This window comes from Pithys albifrons, chromosome Z (genome assembly GCF_047495875.1).
Source record: "Pithys albifrons albifrons isolate INPA30051 chromosome Z, PitAlb_v1, whole genome shotgun sequence".
NCBI classification, from domain to species: domain Eukaryota; kingdom Metazoa; phylum Chordata; class Aves; order Passeriformes; family Thamnophilidae; genus Pithys; species Pithys albifrons.
In genome coordinates this window covers 66,993,717-67,017,363 of record NC_092497.1, presented here as the reverse complement: position 1 = coordinate 67,017,363, position 23,647 = coordinate 66,993,717, and positions in this window count along the sequence as shown.

Here is a 23,647-nt window from a genome sequence, read left to right as displayed (position 1 = left end):
TTATCAGAGAAGCCTGAGGGGGGTAGCAGTACTATAGTCTGCATTTGATCCTCACATAATCACAGAACACAAATGGCAAGCACAATCCCATGTGTGTTATAGAAGTTTTCTTGCACAGCTCTACCAGTGCATTCCATTTCCAATCTGTGAAGCCTTCTTTTTCTGGTCCTAGGACTCTCATAAGTATAGATTATCAGTCATGCAAAAATGTATTCTGATTTTGTGATATAGACAAATGTTCACTGAAGATTAAATTAAGAACTAAACTTATTGCATATGTGACCTAGTACAAATGTCAACACAAATTACTAGTGGAGAAAAGCTGGAGCACTGAACCACCATGACATCTACTTTTATACTGTCTGGGATTGTGGTTTTAGTTGCATTTTCTTTTTTGTTACTCTTTGTTACCTAAATCAGTGAAGCCATATCAACCAGTGCTTTTGACAGGACATATCAGAGGTAAGAATGAGTACAGAAAAGGAAAAAGGCTCATCATTTTTGCTCTGTGCCACAGCGAGCCTCTTAGAGAGAAAAGAGGTTTTCCAGGTTACTTTATCATCATAGACACCCTACTAGCCTGTATGAATGGAATATTTTCTGATGTCTGCAACTTAGGAAAAAAATATTACGTATTGAATTCAATTTTCATCAAAAGTATTTCATTAGGATAGGAGAAGATTAATATATTTGCTCCCTGATACATGACACATCACATTTTTTCCTACAGAAGACATTTGTACTGTAAAAAACTACTAAGAGAAGGGTAGTTATCAGATCAACAGCTTTTAAGAGTCTTCTGGTAGTGGAATTATGAAAGAGCAGGGAAGGTGTAGGCAAATGACCTTGCATTAGAATATCCATCAAATTTCTCTGAAAACATAGAAACATGTCAATGCTGTAAGGAAAGCAATGTTATTCTTCCAATAAGTTGTTCAATAATGTAATATCTGTGTTATCAGGTTAATTTAAATAACCATTTGTTTTGGCATAGACCATGTACATACTTTTTACTTTCATTCATTAGGCTTGCCTCCTGACTGCTTTTGCTTATAATGTTTAGTGTATCTGTTGTCTCTGAAAATGGCTTATCCCATCTTTTTGTCCCTTCTGCCTTTACTATGATTTCTTCAGTGTTTTCTTTTTTGTTTTCTGAAGTTAGATATCCTTAGGTAGTAGTCATTGGATTAAAAAACAAACAAACAAACAAACAAAACAAATCAAAACAAAACACAATAAAAACAACAACAACAAAAAAGATCCAATCACCACAACACATGCAAGCAAAAAAACTACCATACACCAAAAACAAAATCAAAACCACCACCTTATTCCTTCTTTAATAAAGCCAAATAATCTGCATTCTTCAAAGCAATCTGATTTTTTCACTATCTTCCACTGTCTCTGAGATAAACTTTGGAGAAGTTAAATGGGAAATAGGGTTTTGGCAGGATTCTTTCTTTAAGCTTACCTGAATTCACAAATTATTTCACTCATGCCACGGGTAAGTGAAAGACCAATGAATGTAGCATTACATTGACTATAAACTGAAATAGCAGATCTTTTCAATTTCTGAACAAAACTAAAAGATTTGAACTAAAGATTGGAAGAACTAAAAGAAACTGAGATTTGGTTTCAAAATTAACCCAGTTTAAAATCTTAAATCACCTTTGTGCACAAATGAAGGAGACACTTAAAACTCTCTATTAGTTTGGAATGAATTGTTAATGAGTCAAGACAGAAAACAGACATAAATTACACATAAGTAATTGTACAAAAAAGCAACAAAATTAAATTTTGTCCTGAGAAATGAGTTCTCCAAAGACAGTTGTAGTCTATGTAGAAAGTACTGCGGAATATAAGTGCTGAGAGAAAACACAGAGCATATAAATGAAAATATTGTGGGAAGCACGGCAATAGAACTAATTATCAGAAATACAACTCCTAAGATTTTTATTTAGAGGAGGAAGTATCAAGGCTATACCTAATTTGTGGTTTTCCTGTACAGTTACAAAGGTGACATTCCTCGGAACAGAGTCTAATCTTTTTGTGTTTTTTCCTAAGCACATTTCATTCATTAAGACAGTGAACATGATACATAATCTTTGCCTGCTGGTATATTTGCTTAGGTCAGAGAAGTGAGCACAAGCCACAGCACATTATTGTATAAGAAGTTGAATCTTTTTCTTTTGATTCATTTTAATAGACTAGTTTTTCTTTGAAGCCCATAAAGTGCAGGGGTCAAGTTACATGGTTTGAGACTATTACCTCTGCCTTGTTAATTTTAAGAGAATATATGGATTAAACCAAGTTGAATTAGTTAGACATATCTGAGAATACCTCATTTGAAGATCTCTGTCTTAATTGTTAACTCTAATGTACTAACTGTCCTGAATATTTATTATCTTCTGCCTCAAGTCAAATTAAAAGCAAACTACTTTTAAACAAATAACAATTAAAAAAACCCTCTTCCTAAACGAAGTCTAATAAAAAAAGTTTAATTTTTCAGTGTGTGTAAAATGTTTAAATATGCAACAACTTTTTTGAGAGCTTTGGCATCTCTGAGTTTGAAATAAAAACCTGATATGGGTCAGGAAGACATGAAGGAAACATATCTGATTTTTCTGCTTCCTCTACTTTTAAAGATCTCCTTCAGCTTCTGAAAATCTGCATATTACTTTTCTTTTGCAGAATCAAAGATACTTGCTAACAAAATTTCTGTGTGCCTTATCTGAATTGAGTATATTTTAGGTTGTTGACACAGCTACAAAATCCAAAGTATTCAAGTTTCTAAGCTTGATTCAGTCTCAGATGGTTACTAGTTTTAAGGAAAATATTTTTTCCTCATCCCTCAGCAAGGACAGACTCAGAGGAAGCTCTCTTCACTTGGAGTCTCAACATAGTCTCCCCAAAAATTAATGTCCACTCTTCAGCTCTGATTCTTCAAGGTTTCCTCATAATCCTTAGCATATAAAACTCATAAACTGTTGACTGAAACTCTGGTTGCCACAATCCTGTCAGCTTGCTCCCCATCGAATAATCCAACCATCAAATGCGTATGTCTCTAAATTAATGGCAAGAATGTTAGGTAGGACATTAATCAAAAGCCTTACAGAAGTCCAGGTATCCATTGTCTCTGCATGAAGTATTTATTTCATCCAGCTCTGGGGTCTTCAGTACAAGAAGTACATTCACCTGTCTGAGTGAGTCCAGAGAGGACCACTGTGGGATGATAGACCCATTCAAGGCCTGATTGGTTATGGAAAACACCTCAGCATCCAGTGAGGGTATTCCCAGAAACCATTGACAGAAGATAATGGATTACACAAGAAGGGACAAAGAGACTCCAGTAGCTTCCCAAAAGTTTTCAAGACAGACTGCTAGGATTCCTGAAGAATGGTATGTTACGGAAATAGCATGGCCTTTTTTTGCAACATCCTGTGGGGACACAGGGAGCCAACCCTTAGGCCTATGCCATCTGTCTAACACCCCAAAAATTATTATTGATTATAATCACTCAAACTGACTAAGAAAAAATTATGAAAAGAGATTGGACATAAGCAAAACCAGGGGAAATGTTCCATCATCTCTGTGGAGGTAACCAAGGAGCCACCCTACCTCCTCCACTCCTTTGGACACTCCAGGGGTGAGCAACAATTTATTCTGTTTTTCTATACTATATATCTTATACCTTGTACCTTGTACCTTGCCTTACACCCTATACCTTATATGCTTTATGCCTTTATGTCTTATAGATTAGCATCTTTCACCTTTACCTCATCAGATACCTCATTTACTAATTATGCTTTTCTCCTTTGATACTAATTTTTCCTACACTTCATAACGTACTGAGTGTATATATGTGTGTGTATATATATATACATGTATATATTACATATATTAATACATATATTACTTTATATCCACTGTTTTGTTTTGTTAAACTGCACTTAATTGCTGACTTATTGTTAGCAGTTTGTTTTAAAGTGTGCGGTTTCTTATCTTGGTGAGTTAAAGTGTGTGGTAGTAGGAATCAGCTATATTCTTTCTTTTTGCTTTGTGTTAATGAGTGTGTTTAGATTTTGTCCTAGTCTTTGTAAATTGGCCTGTCATGGAAGGGGGAATTGCCAGAGTTTTGTACTGAGGCTTAGATTGTTGTGCTGTTTGTTGGAGTGTGTTTCTGGTTTTGGGGGTGTTGTTATTGGCTAAATGCAACCATGCAGTTAAACGTTAGCACGGTAACATAAAACCCATAGTAATTGTCACATACTTGTATTAACAAAAGTTAATTCAGGACCTGCTAGATTGAGTTCATTTTGTTTCTGGTGCTGGCAGTGATAGACCTTATAAGCGAACTTTATGGAGAAGGTTCTCTCTTGCTAATAAGGGCAGTCCCCATATCAGAGTATCAAAAGTTCTGCGCAACACAGTGAATCTGTCTAGTGAAGGGTTTCTTTCAGTGAGATGTGGGCAGACTTGATGGCTTTAAAAGGCTTTGATATTCTGGGAACACCTATAGCCAATAAAAATATATTACTGCAGGCGGGACAAGAAATCTTTGCATTTATGCCCACTTACATGTGATAAACACAATGATGATTAGAGAGATGGAGCACTGTAGAGGAATTTCTTATAGAAAATGACCATGGGAGTGATCAAGACTGTATGGACCCTGTGAGATTGAAGCAGCTACCAGCAAAGTATAAACAAAGGCACAGCTGCTGATGAGTGGTAAAGAAGAAATCACTCCCCAGGAGTTCACACTAACTCCCCAGACTTTCACACAAGAACTCTGGAAAGTTTCTCACAGGACTCTTGAGATTCACCTGGGAACCATTAGGATGTTTTATCAAAACACTGGACTTGTGAGTTATGGACTATAACCAATAAGAAATGTTGCTTTATGGTGTGAAAATTACTATAGCCAATTAGCACGCAGCTTTGACCCTATATAAACCACTTGCAGTATATCAATAAATGGCATTCTACCTAAAACCATAATGGTTCATCATGTGATGTCCTTTGATCCTCCACATTATTATCTGCTATAGAGTGCCTCTCCTATGAAGAAAGGCTGAGAGAATTGAGATTGCTCAGCTTGGAAAAGAGAAGCCTTTGGAGTGACCTAACCAGATATTGGGAAGAAATTCTTTACTCTGAGGCTGCCTGGAGAAGTTGTGGTTGTCCCACCCCTGAAAGTGTTCAAAGCTCACAGTAGTTTGGTCTAGTGAAAGGTTCCCTGCCCATGGCAGAGGTGTTGAAACTAGATGATCTTTAATGACCCTTCCAACCCAAGCTATTCTATGATTCTATGACATTAAGTTGCCTTCGCTTTGTTCACTGATGCAGTCAGTCCATCATAGAAGGTCATTAGATTATTCAGGCATGATAAGCTGTTGATGAAGCTATTGGCTGTCTCTAGTAACCTTCATAACCTTCCATATGTTTCAACATGCTTTCCAGAAGTCTAGTTCCATGATCATGCTGGGCATGGAGATGAAAATGACTAATCAGTAATTCCTAGGCTCCCTCTTTTTACCAGTTTTAAAAATGGGTACAATATTCCCTTTTCTCCACTTCACCCAACAGACTAGATTTTTGAAATATGATGTACAGTTGCTTAAAAACTATATCTGACAGTTCCACCAGGAACCTTGGATGCATCTTGTTTGACCCTATGGACCCAGGTCCCTCAGTTGTTTCAAAGCTGTTATGGTGGAAGGGACTTCACTCTTCTAGTACTTGCCTTGAGGTTTAGAGGCTTGAGAGATGTGGAAAGGGTGATTACTAGGTGACAATGACTGAGTCAAAAATCCCTTATCAGAACCTCAATCTAATCCATGATGGTTCTTACTATTTCCCTGCATTTATCAGAGATGGTTTGGGGTGTGTGCATTTTCATTAATATTCCTTTTCTGATTAACAAGCCTCTTGAAATCCTTCTGGTTATTCTTCACATCGCCTGCCAAATTCATCTCTGACAGGGCCATACCTTTCCTGATCCCATCCCTATAAACCTGTTCTTCCTAGGATACATATCCCTGGTTTCAAAAGGCCTCTGCATTTCCTTCTTATGCTTCAGTTTGACCAGGAAGTCCTTACTAAGTCATTCTGATCTCCTGCACTCCTTGCTTGCTACCTCATACAATTGAGGTCTTCTGTACTCTAAGAAAAAAAAATCCTTAATGAGCTTCCAGGTCTGTTCTGCTCCTTTATCTCTGAGGATTTTCTCCATGGTCCTGTAGTGTAATTTCCTAACTTCAGTCTCCTAAAATTCACTTTCCTAAAATTCAAGGTCTTGACCCATATCTCTCAAGACTGTGAGTTACACCTGGTGATCACTACAGGTTAGGCTAGGCTGCTTGTAATCTTGACATCTCTAAGTATTGTGTCCAGGTTGATAAACTTCTTCTCTGGTTGGACTGCCTATCTTCTGGATTAAGAAACTATCCTCAATGCACTCTGAAAATGTTCTGCAGTGCTCACACCTTTCTGTGCCACTCTTCCAGCAGTTTTCATGATAACTGAGGGCCCCCAGCAGGATTGGAGACTGCATATGTGGTACTTCCTGTAGCTAAATTAAGAATCCTTCATCAACATACTCCTGTTGAGCTCAGTGTGTAGCATACACCAGCCATGAAGTTTCCTTTGTTGTCTTGGCCCTTAATTTTTACCCATAAGATTTCAACCCTTTCATCAAAGACAGCTCTCCACAGTCAATCCCTACTTTTATATAGAGGGCAAGCCACCTCACACTTCCTTCCTTGCCTGTCCCTTCTAAATAGTTTACAGCAGTGCTTCAGTCATATGATTCATCCCACCAGGTTTCAGTAATAGAGTTTTGATCATAGATTTCTAGCAGCACAATGGTTTCCAGCTCCTCTTTCTTGTCACCCATGATATGTGCATTAGTATAGAAGCCCTTCACATTTTTAGAGGAGCAAGCCCTAACTTCTCTGAGGTATTTTACAAGAGTAAACCTGTGGGTTTCTAAGACATCAGCAGCTCCTGCACTCTATTACTGAAAACCCCTTCCTGTTCCCTCACTAAATTCAGTTTAAAGTTCTCCTTGTACATCTAGTAAGCTTGTCAGTGAAGACTGTCTGTTTCTACTGAGTCTGGTGAATCCCATCAGCTCCCAGCAGACTCATTTTCTCAAAGGTAAATGCATGATCATAGAAGACAAAACTTTAAGTATGGTACCAGCCAGTTAACAAGGCATCCATGTGCTCAATTTTTCTCTTCCTTCTTGAACTCCTTCCTTCCTCTAACTGGAAGAGTAGAGAGGAACACTACCTGTGCTTCTGATCTTCTTAACTTTGCTCCAAGGAATCATATATTTTTTGATAGTTCTAAATTGACTGATCACAGTTATCATTATACCCCACATGGAATACTAAAATCAGTGAGAACTGTAGGAAGCCCAACCCCTGACAGCATGTCAGTGACATCACTAATGCAAGCTCCTGACAGGCAGCTAATTTCACTAGAGAAATTCTCTGGATGGGAAATGAGTTCTTTAGTGCCTCTCAGTAAGGAATCTTCAAATACTAATAAATTCTAAGCTTTTATGGTGGCACCAGTTCTTATGCAAGTGTGTGATTGCAATAAACTTGCATTGTCATCTTTTCCTGGATCTAGTCTGTTATTCACATGGTCTTCATTCTCCAAACATAGTGTGTTGTATCTCATGCAAGGTCACTTAAGCAGGAGGGTTCTTCTTTCTGCCCCAAGCAAAGCCAAGGGTCCAATCTCCTTCATCTTGTGGGATACTTGATTCAGTCACCTTGAGGTTGAATTCAGGCTTACCTTTCTCCTGCACAACCTTAGGGCAGGGCTGTTGCTCAGGGTTGGACAGTACACAAAACCGCATATTGAGATCCTGATCACATAATAAATGAAAGGAAAATATTTTTGTATTTTATATATAGTTTTCTGACTGTTGATATTACAATATAAAAGCTAGTTTTACCTATTTTTCTCACTGCAATGTTATTTTAATCAAAAATAAAATAATTAATCTGAAAGGCAAAACACTTGCAACAGTGGTGCCATTGTCCCTTTCTGCAATATGAGCATTGACTTCTTGCCACAGTCAATTACTTACAATACAACACTAGATGAAGTAGTGAAATCTGAAAATATGCCTCCAGGCATCAAAACACCAGGGGATTAATACTAATGTTTCATTTACATGCAAGAAAGGAAATGTGTTGCTCAGCTTCACAGAGAAGCAGAGAAAGAGGAAGAAAGAAAGCTATCTTCCTTGCCTACAATTAAAAAAAAATAAAATCAAACTTGAAGATATTATCCATAGCAGTTTGCATTCATGCCAAAAAAAACTCTCACATCAAATCCAGGTCTTGGGTTAAATACCAGGGGCTTTACAATGTATTTTCAGAGGGTGAAACACCCTTTTCCCATTCCTTTCTCCTGTCCCCCCTCCACTGTATTTTTTCTGTATGAGTAGTATCCTTTGTCTCCCTTCCCAGGCTTTGTAAAACTGTCATGCCACCACTCAAAATATATCCCTTTTAATTGCTAATGCAACAGAAGAAACATGAGGAAGATAAGTGGAAGACTTTATTTTAGGTATTTTAAATAGGTTAAAGCACAGAAAAGCTCTTTTGTCCCATGCCTATAAAAACTCTTCACTAGCTTATTCCTGAAGGGACTGGAAAGCAGACTGTCTGACTTTTTTTAACTAATGCTCTTTAGCAATGCCTTCTTTTGATACGACAGTCAGATTATCATCTCTAATACAACATTACAATAATTCTGTGTCCTCGTTTTAGCTGCTGGATCCAGAAAATGCATAGCCAATCATACATTTCATACCTTTAGCAGGATCTGAGTTTGTGGGTTTATTCTGCCCAAAGACCACCAACAGATAGCAAGAATGCCAGGTTCCATTTCTTTGGAAAACAGTAGTTAAGTTAAACTCAGAATGTCCCAATTTCTGATTTTATTCTTTTTTATTTCAGTTAGAAAAAATAATAAAAATTACTCACAAGGAATGAACACGATTACTATAATCTCAGTTATCAGGCAGATCAAGGTCTAAATCATGAGGCTTTTAAAGGCCTTTTAATGGGTGTTCTCAAGCATTTTCTGAAGTTTTTAATTCTTGTTTATTCACTGTTGCTTAAGCTACCCTCTCAAAAGCTTGTAAAAAAGCATCCCCCACCTCATCCAAGTCTGTCAGTTTTAGACTTTTCTGTTTGGCAAGCATTAATCTTTCTTTGTTTTTTCAATAGTCCTAAAATTGACACTGCTGGTTTATTGTACAACAATAAACATTTATATTTTCTAGGACACAGAAAGCCTTATTATACTAAAACATTTGTGATCAACAGCTTGACATTTTCAGAGTTGGCTACATGAATCAAAGGATGTCTTTTGCTTATTCGTCAACTGCAGCAGAGAAAGGCACCACATCTTTTTGTGTGGTCCACAATAACCAAATAACTTTACCAAATGTTTTTGTCTTGAATCATTTTAAAATTGTATACCTAGAAAAGTAGTTAATGGAAATACCTTCTTGTGTTAAATGCAATTAATTTGCTACAGTTCAAGTTTATTATTGTAGCATACACATACACAACAATAAAATATCTACTAAACAATTGTAAAATTGTTCCTTCAACAAGGAAACTAGCAAATGATTTCCCACTTGAATAGTTTTTTCTAATGGTAAGCTAAGATGAAAACAAATATCTAAAGATGGTGGCAGCAATCCTGATTTCCAAGTATCATCTTTTTTCCTGAGAGGGGGAAGGAAATGTAGAATTTAAATTCTGCAATACATGGAGTGCTAATCTTACTTTTGGTTAAGTACAAAGGAAAAGCACTGAGGCATTGAAAATCAAACATTTCAGTAATTAAACTAGAGAATCAAGGCTCTGTTTCTTTTCTGATATTGTTTGGTTTTTATTAATACAGGGAGGATTTAGCACATCATGAAGATTAACTTTATATGAGAAACTGATGAAAAATCAATGGGTTTGGGGGGGTATAAAAATATCTTACAGTTAGTCTGTAATAAAACATCAAACAGATTTTAACAGTACATAATGGAAAAATGCACTCTTAAACTAAGCTGGGATTTTCAAAATTATCTGAATAAGTTATGTCTGAAAAAGCCAATTTTCTTTATAAATTTAATTTCCTGTTTTCACAGTCATTTACCATGCATTCTCAGTACAAAGGTCATCCTTTATTTCTGCCACAAGTTTTGCAAAGATATATGATACCTCAAAGCTTAAATGCTTCATTTTTAAAGATTTATGTACATAATTTCCAGTCATATAAATGGGAAGCTCTTTGTTAAATATTCTAAGCTTTTTGTAAAATTGGCTAAATTCTAGAAGCTCCCCAAATTCTCTGTAGGTTAATTGTATTAATTTTATAAAATCCCACACTAGTTTTCTGATTTTAAGGTCTTTTTTCATCTTACTGTTACACTGTTTGATTAAAAAAATATTTCAACACTATCCAAAGAAATTTTTTTTTGTTACTTTGATTTCTTTCACTTCTCTGCAAAGGCTGATGCACAAACCATTGAGAATATAAAGTAAAACTACTTATATTGCATGCATGTTAAAGAAACTTAAGGTAGACACCTTTCGGAGAGCTATTTAGCATGCCAATGCGAAAAAAGCCAGTGCCAACAATGTAATTCATAAAAGGAAGACCAGGATGCAGACCCTTTTAGCTGATGTTCCACATAATCAGGGTTTCATTAGTATTCTGACTACTGCCCTAAATCTATTCACTCTCATCAGTCACTGAATACTTTGAAAGACATCGCCCTGTGAAGTCAAGGGAAAAAGACTCTTTAAAAAGATGCTGTAGTCCCCTGATTTTCTTCATGACTGAAAAAACAGACAAGTGAACTGGAGAATGGTAATTCTGATTTGATTTTGAAGGTTTCCTCCCTGCTTTGGATAGAAATTGAATATTTGGGATATTTTTATTTATAAGAAATAGATTAGTCTCTGTGAGAGTACTCCACATTTTCTAGCCTGAACATATTAGATACATGATGACAACATCAAGTTATTTTCTGCTCATTGTCCCAGGGAAAATTTTTTGTTCCAGGTCTCTCCCACCTGCCTGGCCATTACCTGAACTACCTGCATCATCGTTGGACTGAGCTTTTATGATAGGATCCTGAGAATGCTAAATAATACTAGTAGCAGTTATCACATCCCACATAAAATATAGTCAGTAGTCTTCATTTCGTGATGGTGTGTTCATATCCATATGTAGATATTTTCCTAGTTGCACAGCTTCTCTGAAATGGACTATCTCTCTTTTGTCTTTGGAAATGCTCTGGTGTTACGTTATAGGCTCCATTACTTAAAATTTTTAAAATCCTTAGTTTATAAAGTTTTCCCAATCCTTTGTAATTCTCAGTGCAGAATTTTGAGATGGCTGTTCCTTCACCTTGAACACCTGGAAAAAAAATTACAAAAAGATAAAATGTATAAATCAGTGTTTCAGGTAGCTTGGGCTAACTGAGAGATACCAGAAAGAACCTTCTACTTTAGCACAGAAATGATAATGACTTTAAATGATTGTCAATAGGGTTTTTTGTGGTTTGTTGTTTTTTGGTGGGGTTTTTTTTTTTTTTGGGGGGGTTGTTTTAGTAATAGCTATGACAGTATACTGTAGTACCAGTTCAGATGGATTACTGAAACCCACAAAATCTTTTAAGGAATTAAGAAGCATTTAAAGCTTTGAGCTAACATATGACAAGTTAGATTTTTGTATCTAGTATTGTATAAATATATATGTATATGTATATGCATATGTATGTGTTTGTATCTGTCTTTCAGAATTTGGAATGGTGTATTTGTATACCACAGAAACATTCCCTATTTCCCATGTGTATACAACTTCACATTTTCTGTATCAAACTATGGACCTGAAACTTTTACAATTTAATGTGGAATCTCTCTGATTTCATTATATATATATATATTACAAACTTAGTTGCATATAGAAAGGTACTTTCTTGCACAGGATTTGGCTAAGAAGAAGTTTGTGGCAATTTGTAGAAGTTCATATACTTGATATTTGGAATATTCTTAAGTAACAATGAAGAAAATATTCCAAATAATGGTTTGTGTGGGAATGCAGTTGACTATGTCTTGAAGTGTGCAAATTCACAAACCAACAAAAATTCAAAAAGAATTTATTCTCATGACCATAGTGGTTACTTGAATCTAGATAGATTCAAATAATGAATTAAAAGTACTTCCAGGATTCTCACTTCTGCGATTTTTGTTACATTTACAAATGAATGCTTTCAAATATCATTTCTCTCAAGTCAAGATCCCACTGAGTCTAGGTATATGGGCATTCAAGTTTCTGTTTTTGATTGCATGAAAGATCTGGCCCAATAGCATAAATAACGCATTAAGAATTGAAAAAAATCAGATAAAGACACTATTAGATTTTCTGGCAAAAGCTATCTTCAACAGAAAATATGTGATTGCATTATGAGTTAAATAAAATTTATTATTTGAGAATTTTTATGAAAAACATTTAATTTTTAGGGGCAATTAACAGGTTATTGTTACTTTTATGGCAACTCTGTGTATGATCAAGTTATCTTATATCTGAGATAAGGAATAGCAATGAGGAAGATTACTTTTAAAAAGCAGTTTCTCTGTTTCTTTTCTTTTTTTTGTTCTTTCCTTCTCATTGATTTTCCCACAAAAACAGAAGCAATGTCTGGGAGCAACTCATAATTACCCTTAGTTTAGAAACTGCTACTGCAGTTACCTCATCGCAGTGAGGAAAAAAACCAGGCACCTAATTATAAGTAATATTATGAACCCCCCCTAGACTGATTTTTGCAGTGCAGTACAGCAATGCAATGCAAGTAAGATTCCCATCTTTTTCCACTATCTAAATAAGGCTGAAGTCCAGCTAAATCTACCAACAAATAGCACAACTTGAAATTCAGGAAAAATGTTATAAACATTATTTAAAACCACTTCTTATCCTTTTTATATGCTCTCATAAGCCTTATTATAATCAAACAGAGAGGTCCCTTTTACACAAAAAGTTTTGAAAAGTGGATCTACTCCTTTTTTCATATTTATTTAATAAAATTAATTTTATCACCGATTTTCTCATCTCACTTGTTAAACATCCATGAAGGCCACTGATTTTATCAATCTTTACTATAACGACCACTGCAAGAAAAACTAAAATAGTGTGTTAATTCAAGAGTACCTTATTATAGTCAGGTAGTCTATGTAACTGAAAAATCAAGAAGTCAATAAATTCAAAACTGCTCAGATAAAGGTAGAACATATATCTCCCTTCAAATTTAAGGCAATTCCTACTATTTTTTGAACTTTTGTTTTAAAATACACTGTTTTGAAATGATGGGACCCAGACAGAATAACTCTATAGGAAGAAAAGCAAAATCTCTCAAGAGAAGGAAGCAAAAAATGTCATCAGCCATATGTGAGCTATAGCCTATATAAATTAATGGGAATACTTGGAAACACTAATAATATTACCATAAAAAGAATTCAAATAAACTAACATTAAAATTGAACAAATAAAGGTTTTAGACAAGGCTTCTTTTTGAGAAAAAGTTCTTGCATGGTTTTGTAGCAAATGGTTAGATTCAGATTTCAATGTTGTTTAGGTGCCCTGGGCATCCTGTGCTAACTTGCTGAGTTTGAACTTCCTCCATGGAATAATAGAGATGAACCATGACAGACTAATACATACAAAGAAAGATGTATTTAATAATATGTCCTCCAGACTTCTAAGGGCAGCTCTTCCAGGAATCCTTAGTCAAACACTGTGTAAAACACTAATACTAATTTAACACTAATTTATTAACTCTGAAGGCTATTACTTGCATTTGCTAAAGTTTACGCAGGCACACACAGAGCACTTTAGTTGAACAAAATCCATTTTTCTTTAATTTGAATTTCCAAAACTTGTTTTTATATATCTTATCTTTAACACTTATGCTAAGATGCACTAGAATGTCATTAGAAAAAACTTTCAGACACACAAATGATAAAGCTTTATCCTTCATATGTGTCTCCCTTTTACAGGAGAACTATTCACATTAAAAGACTAGCCTCAGGAGACATGCTAACTAAGCCTTGGGTGCAACCAGAATGGTAAATCTGGGTAAATTAAAGTGTCATTTAAAAGACCTGAAATAGTAAAAATATTTAAAGTTTGTGCTTATGTCTTTCTCTAAGAAAAAAGCTGTCAATACTATATCTGTAGCTCTTTGGTCATTAGGGAATCTTTGTGTTAAGAACAAGATTACATCTTTAGACATTTCAGGGGGCTTGGAATGGGGAATAGCAAAAATTTGGGAATCCCCTATCAAAAATGCAGGCTTATTTTCAGGGTTATTTTGAATAATAGTAATTAAGGAAATACCTATTCAATTTCTCTGTACATGGGTTCTATTAAAAGGCACCTTGAAATGTAAATACCTGGTTAAGAAGAAACCAAAAGATAGCACAAGAGTATTTCAGAGTTCATTACGTGTAAGATTATGTGGATTTTAACTCTGAGAAACAGCCTAATAGGAATGGAAGCTGGGTATTTCGCAGCATGTAAGCTTCAGATACAGCATGTTTTAGCATGTGTAGGAACTAAATACAAGTGTGTATTTTAGCAAAATAATAGCAGTAACAGTTCTTTGATTAAGTTTTATTTCTAACAGAAAATATTATCAATATTTTGGATAAGTTAGCCATCTCTCATTATCCGAAGTTTTGTCCATCCTTGTCTGAATTTGTTTTATCCACTAAGTAGGAATTAAGTGACCACACTGAGATCCATAGAGAATCAGTAATTAGGGCTTGGAAAACTCTGCCTTGCCCTTTTCCAGCCACTGAAAAAAACAAGGCAGCAAATGTGTTCCAGTACAAATTTTGTTATGAGAGTGACTAGCAATAAGTCAAATTCTTTTGTCATGATTTGGGCATTTTACTGAAAAATGAAAAGGATATTTTGTGCTTATATTTATGTGGTTTATTTTATGGCACGTACTGGCTCCTTAGGATGTTCTGTATAGTTTAATGAGGACCAATATTGGCTACAGTTCGCTCTGTCACCAGAACAATATTTGTGAAACATAAAATTAGCTGGGAAGAATGGCAGAATTAGTGTACTGAGAAAAGGGAGGGAGGAGGTGTCTCTGTGGGTGAACTGCTGTGGTTTAAACCCAGTGGGCAGCTGAGCAGCACGCAGATACTCAGGCAGGGACAGAGTAAAGGAGGAATAAAAGTAAGAAAACTTGGGGATCATAACTGTGGGGACAGAGTAAGAAACAGAGAAATCTTTGGTGCTGTAGAGATGCTTTCAGCAAAAGCTAGAAAAATAGTGTGTTATCAGTACTGGTTAGGTTAAAAATGCTAATACATAAAAGATTCTTTAAAAAAGTGGAAATATACTCCGTCATAAATGGGTCAATTACAGCTGCAGAGCTTATATTATCGGCCTTCAGAAAGTAGCTCCTTTTCTGAAAGCCCCAGATAATAAAATCACAGAGTTATGGAAGAACCAGGGATTTTTATGTTTTTCTTTTTTCCCCCAGTTCTATGGGTATTAGAAAATAACAATAGCAAAACAAGTGATAATGGCATTTACTTAAATATGTAATTACCAAGAGTAATAGTAGAAAACATACATGGGCCAACACAAGAAGGCAAGAGAAAAGAAACTAAGGGGATACTTTTCAAAAAGTCTCACGAGGAATTTTTTTAAGTTATCTTCTTGCCATTTTGAAGCATATCTCCTGTTCTTCAAAATCTTAAGTTTAACTCCAACATAAATTCGGACAAATCTTTCTATTCATTTGAGTTTGTCCCAAACTGTTTACATTTAAATAGCCACATTCAAATAAAAGAAGGTTGTTGAGAGTAGTTTTCAATATGCTGTATGGAATTGCCTTCCAGCAAAATAAGCAGCAAAGTTAAATTTAGACCTTTTACTACGATGGCATTTTGGAACTGTTAGAATGAGATGGAGCTTACAGAAGTTGAAATAAAAACTGCTAAGTCTAAGTTAGAGGTTTTAGAAGCATACTGCATTTTAAGTTTGCAGAAAATCAGGAGTAGGATCAGATCTACTACTGATACATTGAATACCAATCTTCATTTTTTATTTACATATGCTAACATATCGAGAGAGACATAGCATCTCATTGAAAGAGTATTCACTGTGCAGGTAGAGATTTATAAAGAAATCAGAAATCAATTACTTTTCTATCAGTTTTCAATGTTTTTTAATTTTAATTTCTAAAGTTGAAAATGACACAAAAAAATTAATTTGCTTTAGAAATGAAACTTTTAAGCAATGTAAAATATTAGTTACAACTTGTGGTAGTTTGGGCTTCAGTTTTAGCTAGGCCTCAAATTAGCAGGCTCAGAGAATCCACGTAGATCAGGAGAGACAGGTATCACCTGACTTAAATAACCAAAGAAATATTTCACACCAGATGACACAAACCTGAGATATGAATACAGGAGTAGGAGCTATCCTGGGCCTTGCTTCTGCCACTGCTAATTTTCATTTTGTTTCAGTTCAGGGAAGTATAAACATTTTATTGTTATTTTTCTCTATGTCTTGCTGGGTGTCTTTTTGGATGCTTTATTAAATTTAGAGAATGAAATCTTTTTTCTGTGGGAGGTAGAAAATTGTTGTTATACCTAACAAGTGTAAATGTGTGTTATATTGTAATTTTCTTTTAACTTTTTCTTTTCTGTATAAATCTATATAATTAGTTTAAGAAAAAAATGTTTTTTTCATGCAAAGGATTTTATATTTACATAGAAGAAAAGACAATTTAAAACAGAATATGATATAACACATATATATCAAAATATGAAAATAATAATACCTTCACCAAGTTGTCTGACCTAATAATACAGATTCCAACCACCCAAACTCCCAGAAAACCTCCCAAAAACTCTTCCAGAGAAACGTCTCAGCAAGAGAAAAGAGAAATTAAGAAGAAAACGTGCACTTCCCCAGATAACACAGTGGAGATGGTGACGAGGCCTAATCTCAGGAGAGGCAGAAAAGTGCATCCTTACGAGTCTGAGGCAGAGACCAAAAGAGAAGCTTCACCTCCCCCTCTTTTTATACCTCTTGAAACTTCCTGATGATGTGTTCTAGTTGAGCAGGAGGGACCAGTTGAGACTGTGTGGGGGTGATCAAAGCTGTGTATTCTACCCCCTCTATTCATTCCCCAAGGTCAATGGGCCATTAGCAGCAGCTGCCCAGGGAGTCATTAGCACCTTCACACTCAGCCTGAGGGGGCGTGGCTGCTAATGGGCCATCAACGGTTCAATACCCCCTGGCTCCCAGAGTTAATCACCCATTGTGTGAGTCCCCGCCCAGGGGGAGGGACTGGGTGCTCCCTGAGGGTACATAAGTGGTGGGTAAGAAGACTTTGGTAGCTTCTCGTTGGATCCAGAGGAGCAGCAGAACCTCAACAGGAGGAGATCACTGCTCTCACCCAGACCATAGCCCTTGCCTGCACCAACAGGTTTTTCTTTTCCTTTTGCTCTGGAGTTGGGGGAGCCACAGGGGTCTCAGCACAGGGGTTAACAAACCCCCTTGGGTTTGTGCCCCAGGACGCTGGGTTATACTGCTGGGGTTTTGTGAGTTGAAACTAATTTCCCTTCTGTGTCAGTGTTGTTATTGTAATATTATTATTAAATGTTAGCTCTGACTTATAATCTCTCTCATGGTAAGTTCATTTCCCCTGCTGGTTCGCCTTTAAACCAGCACATGATGTCAGTTTATATGAAACACCTCTTTGGTTGTTTAAGTCAGGTGATGCTTGTCCCTTCTTATCTCTGTCACATCCTCTGGGCCTAATGAAACTGAGTCCTAACTGAAACTAAAGCTAAAACTACCACACGCCTATAAATATCCACTATAGAAAGGGGGAAAAAAAAGAGGGAACCATAATACAAAAATCACTTTATCTCAGTGATTCAAAGAACTTTGTGATGATAAAATCGTACAATCAATTGGGCCAGAAAAGACTTCTGAGATCGTCAAGTCCAACCCTTGGTCTAACTCTAGTCCATTTACTAGATCATGACACTCAGTGCCACGTCCAATCTCAGTTTAAAAACCTCCAGGGATGGTGAATCCACCACCTCTCTGGGCAACCCATTCCACTACCTGATTATGCTCTCTGGAAAGAATTTTTTTCTGATATCCAACTTTAATTTCCCCTGGCAGAGCTTAAGCCCGTGCCTCTTGTCCTATTGCTGAGTGCCTGGGAGAAGAGACCAGCCCCCACCTGGCTAGAACTTCCCTTCAGGTAGTTCTAGACAGTGATGAGGTCACCTCTGAGCCTCCTCTTCTCCAGGCTAAACAACCCCAGCTCCCTCAGCCTCTCCCCACAGGACTTGTGCTCCAGTTCCTTCACCAGCCTTGCTGCTCTTCTCTGGACTCGCTCCAGCACCTCAATATCCTTCCTGAACTGAGGGGCCCAGAACTGAACACAGTACTCAAGGTGTGGTCTCACCAATGCAGTGAGTATATGTTATGGGAGACAGTGTCAAAGGCCTTGCTGAAGTCCAGATAGACCACATCCACAGTCTTCCCCTCATCCACCAGGTGAGTCACCTGATTGTAAAAAGAGATCAGGTTGGTCAGACAGGACCTGCCCCTCCTAAACCCATGCTGGCTGGGTCTAATCCCTTGTCCATCCTAAAGGTGCTGTGGGATTGCACTCAGGATGAACTGCTCCAGAACCCTGCCAGGCACGGAGATCAGACTGACAGGCCTGTAGTTGCCAGGGTCCTGCTTGCAGCCCTTTTTGTGGATTGGGGTGACATTTGCCAACCTCCAATCATCTGGGACCTCCCTAGAGAGCCAGGACTGTTGGAAGATGATGGAGAGCGGTTTGGCAAGCTCTTCTGCCAGTTCCCTCATCACCCTGGGATGGATCCCATCTGGTCCCATAGACTTGTTAGGATCCAGCTGGCTCAGTAAGTCAGTAACTATTTCCTCCTGGAATACAGGAGGGCTATTCAGCTCCCTCGCCCTGTCTACCAGCTCCAGAGGCCAGTTGTCTTGAGGGCCACCTGTCTTACTGGTAAAAACTGAGGCAAAGTAGGTGTTAAGTACCTCAGCCTTCTCCTCATCTTTCTTAACTATATTTCCCTCCAAATCCAACAGAGAATGGTTTTCCTTGCCCCTCATTTTGTTAATGCATTTATAGAAGGACTTTTTGTTATCCCTATCAGAATTGGCCAAATTAACTTCAAATTGTCCTTTTCTTTCCCTGATTTTTTTCTACATGACATAGCTATCTTCATAAATTCTTCATAAGTAGCCAGCTAATTTTTCCAGTCTGTAAACTTTCTTTTTATCCCTGATTTCCTTAAGAATCCCCCTATTTAACCAAGCCAGTTGTCTTCCCCACCAACTAGCCTTTCAGCACTCTGTCCATCCGTCCTGGACCCCCTTGATTTTAAGGGTTGTTTCCCAGGGTATGCTGTGAATTAGACTTTTGACTAGGCCAAAATCTGCTTTCCGGAAGTCTAGTGAAGAGGTTTAAATGATGGCTCTCCTTGCATCTCTGAGTATTGAAAATTCCATTATTTCATGGTCGCCATGCCCCAGACAGCCTCCAACCACTACATCTCCCACCAGCCCCTCTCTATTTTTAAACAGCAGGTCAAGTGGGGCCTTACCTCTGGTAGGTTCATTTCTAGTTGATGAAGGAAATTGTCCTCTATACACTCCAGGAAATTCCTATACTGCCTCTTCTCTGCAGTATAAAGCTCCCAGCAGATATCTGGAAGGTTCAAGTCACACAGAAGAACAAGGGTTGGAGATTTTGAGGCCTCTGCCAACTGCTTGTAGAATAATTCATCTCCATCATCCTGATAGGACAGTCTATAAGAGACTCCCATGAGGATGTCAGCCTTGTTGGCCTTCCTCTTGATTCTGGTCCACAGGCACTCAACCTTGTCACTGCTGACCTCAAGTTCAACAGAGTCAAAAGACTCTCTAACATATAAAGCCACCCCTTCACCTTTCTCCTACCCTGCCTGTCCTTTCTGAAGAGCTTGTAGCCACTCATAACAGCACTCCAGTCATGCAAGTCATCCCACAACATCTCTGTGATGGCAACATGTCAAAGCTTTCCTGTTGCACAATGCTTCCAGCTCCTCTTTTTTGTTGCCCATACTACATGCATTAGTGTACATGCACTTGAGGTGGGATGCCGATTTCACTCTTAACTCAGGCTTTCCATCCTTAGGCTGATCTTTGGAGAGCCTGGTTTTAATCCCTTCCCACTTCAAACCCAGTTTAAAGCCCTCCTGATTAGCCCTGCCAAATTATTGGCTACAGTCCTCTTGCTCTTCCTAGATAGATGAAGTCCATCTGATTTGAGGAGGCTAGGTAACGTGGAGTTTGCCCCATGGTCCAAAAACCAAAATTTTGACAGTGGCACCAGTCCTTTAGCCCCCTGGGGATGAGATCAACTGTTCTACTCCTCTCATTATTTAACTCCTCATCCATCCCAGACAGCACAGGTACTGAGGCAAATATCACCTGTGCTCCTGTCCCATGAACTGACTGACCCAGTGCTTTGAAGTCTTTTTAATCATCCTGGCACTTCTTTCATTAATGTCCCCGCTGCCAGCTTGGACCACTAACTGAGGATAATACTTTGAGGACTGAATTAGCTCAGGAAGTCTCCTACTAATATCCCTCTCCCTGGCCCCGGGAAGGCAGCAAACCTCCCTGTGGGATGGGTTTGGACAACACACAGGGCGCTCTGTTCACCTCAGAAAAGAGTCACCGACTACAACCACCCTTCTTTTTTTCCTTATAGCTGCAGTTGTAATCCATCTTGTAGATTGGTGTCAAGCCAGAAGGCACTCCAGGCAAATCTTCTTGGCTGTTCTCTGCCTGACTTTCTGGGTCCAGCGCCTCATATCTATTCTTTAAGGGCACTCAGGGTGGCGATGGTGTTCCTGAGAGGGGTTTTTTACCTCTCTGATCAGGGACCTGTTTCCATTCCCCCCCATCAATTTGGTCTGCTCCATCTGCCTTATGACAGTAGGGTTCGGGCTTTTGAACCTGAAAGGAGTCCAACAACAGGTACCGAAGCCCTTCCTTTTCTTCTGGATAATATAGCATAGGGACTTTTTTTTAACAGCCTTCAGTAGTCAGCATGTATATAAAAGCTCACATAACCCTGTCTTTTAGCAGCAAAAATTCCAAATTTATATTTTAATAGTTTACTGATTCCTGGTTTTGCTACAAAAAATTCAAAATTCCTTAATCTTAATCTACAAAAACCTGGAACATCAACATAATGGGCACCAGACCTGTTGTTAAGCTGATGCAGCATCTGTGCTCCTCTGGACTCCAGGTCTTGTGCCATGGAAGCCCTACTCCTGGGTTGTTCCATGGGCACTTCTGCATTGTCTTGTTAGGGTAATGGGGAAAGGAACTACTCACTACACAGACAGTTAGTGCATGTGGAGGCTATCACAAGATCTGGCTTTTATTTTTTTTTAACATGCATTTTTCCCGGCATTGATGTTCTCAGACTGGGTCTCGTTCCGGGAGATATGTCTCTGAAACTCTAGACCTATAAGTCCAGGCACAGTTTTTAAGATACTGGGTTACAAAAGATTCTTGCTTGTTGCAAATGGGCCTCTTCTGCATGCCCAGATGCCATCAGAAAATGCTTTTTTGGGCATAGTCCTTTTCCTAACATCATAAGAGGGGAGGAGGAAAGAAAGTATCTGGTGGACTGACAGTAGGCTATAGCATATAAAGTTGTGGTAGTTTTGGCCTTGGTTTTAGCTAGGCCTAGATTAAGCCTTAATTTTATTAGGCTTCAGTTCTAGTAGGAGCAGGTAGTGTAACATAGAATAGAAGGGACAAGTGTCACCTGACCAAGCAATTGAAGAGATGTTTCGTCTCATCTGATGTCAAAACAAGTATAAAAGGGAATGAGGGAGGTGCCTCCATCTCTTTTTCTCCATGGTTGCAGTACTAAGAGGATGTGCTGCTGCTATTCTGCTGTGATTAGGCCTCACTGCCACCCCACTGCTGTGTTATCTAGGGAAATGTTAGTTTTAATTCTTTTTTGCCAGGTGTCCCTTGGGAAGTGTCTTTTGGCATGTTTTAGTGGGCTGGGGCTGGAGTGGTAAAACCTGTATTATTCAGTGTGAGTGGGGCGTTATTGTTTGCATGTATGTATTTTATTGTTGTTTTACCTTTCCACTTTCTCTCTGTATGTAAATATAAAAGGCTTGCCATTTTAAGTTTTTTTTTTTTTCTTTCTGACTGTGTGTTTGGGTACTTGGCATTTTGCCCATGCAACCAAACACAAATATGAAAACTACTGGGACAAATTACTGTCCTGATCTAAGTGAACTTGTGCACCACACAGTCTGTATGCATTAAAGTGCAAAGAGGCAGTATTCAAATGCAAACTGTTCCTTTCAAATTATCCTGCTGAAGGGAGTTCCCACTATCCAACCCAAAGACAAACTATTATGATGGAAGAAGACTTCAAGGGAGAAATTTTACAGTCTCCATGCAATTCAAAGACAATCTGTTGTAACAGATTACGAAGAGTCAATGTATGTTTTCACTGATGCTGAAAAAAAAAACAACAGGGAAAGATAAGAGTTCTCTCTGTCTGCGGCAGAGCTACATGCAGAAAGTAATGTGAACACTGCAACAACTGCACTGTCAGTGCTTACTGCTTCAAATACCACATATTCTGATTTTATTTAACTAAACATAAGTAACCCAACTGAAAGATACAGAAAACTGTCAAAATCTATTTTGACATCTGCAAAATTTAGTAGTCTATCAGCGGATTAAAAATAGCCCACTGATACGGTGGAGAGGTTTCTGCTTCCAGGAGCCAGGCTAGGAAAGCGACAAGCAGGGTTCCCTAGGATCAGGCCCCTTAGAAGCGAGGTCGGCTCCTCCCACCCCCGGCCCAGCGACCATCTGGAACGGAACAAGTCCACACTTGCCAGGAGTCCACGAGGAAAAGCCAGGTTTATTGCCGCGCGCTAGCTTTTGAGGAGAGCATGGGAATTCCCCGGATGTAGGCGGGGAAGAGGGGCGGAGACGGGGCGGAGTAACACAGTTCATTGGGTACATGCAAACAAAGGGAAGGAGGGAGGGGAGGAGCAGCAAAAGGACCAATGGGAGAATGAGATGGGCAGGGAAAGTCTACTGTAGGGCTTCCGGTACTTCGAGGCAGGGACAGCCCCCGTCCAGGCTCCAGCAGCACCTCGTGGGCGGCCCCGCCGGCAACCGTCTCCATGGCCGGGTCGGGCCCGGACAGGGGGATGCGACCCGGAGGGTTTTGTGGGAAGAGGGAACTTGGATAAGGAACTACTAAGGGAAAAATAACCAGGGTAGACATATTGGGGTGTATAATATTCAAGCTGGGGAAGTGTCCATCCGAAAGCCCCCACAGTCCCGATCCAGCCGCTGCATGCGCTCCCCGGGGTCCCGGGCCTCCGCATCTTCGTCCACCCAGCGTTTGTAATATATCTGCCATTTGGTGAATTCCTCATCAGTCTGGTCTCCTCCGACAGTAGTCCAAAAGAGACAGATGTAAGAT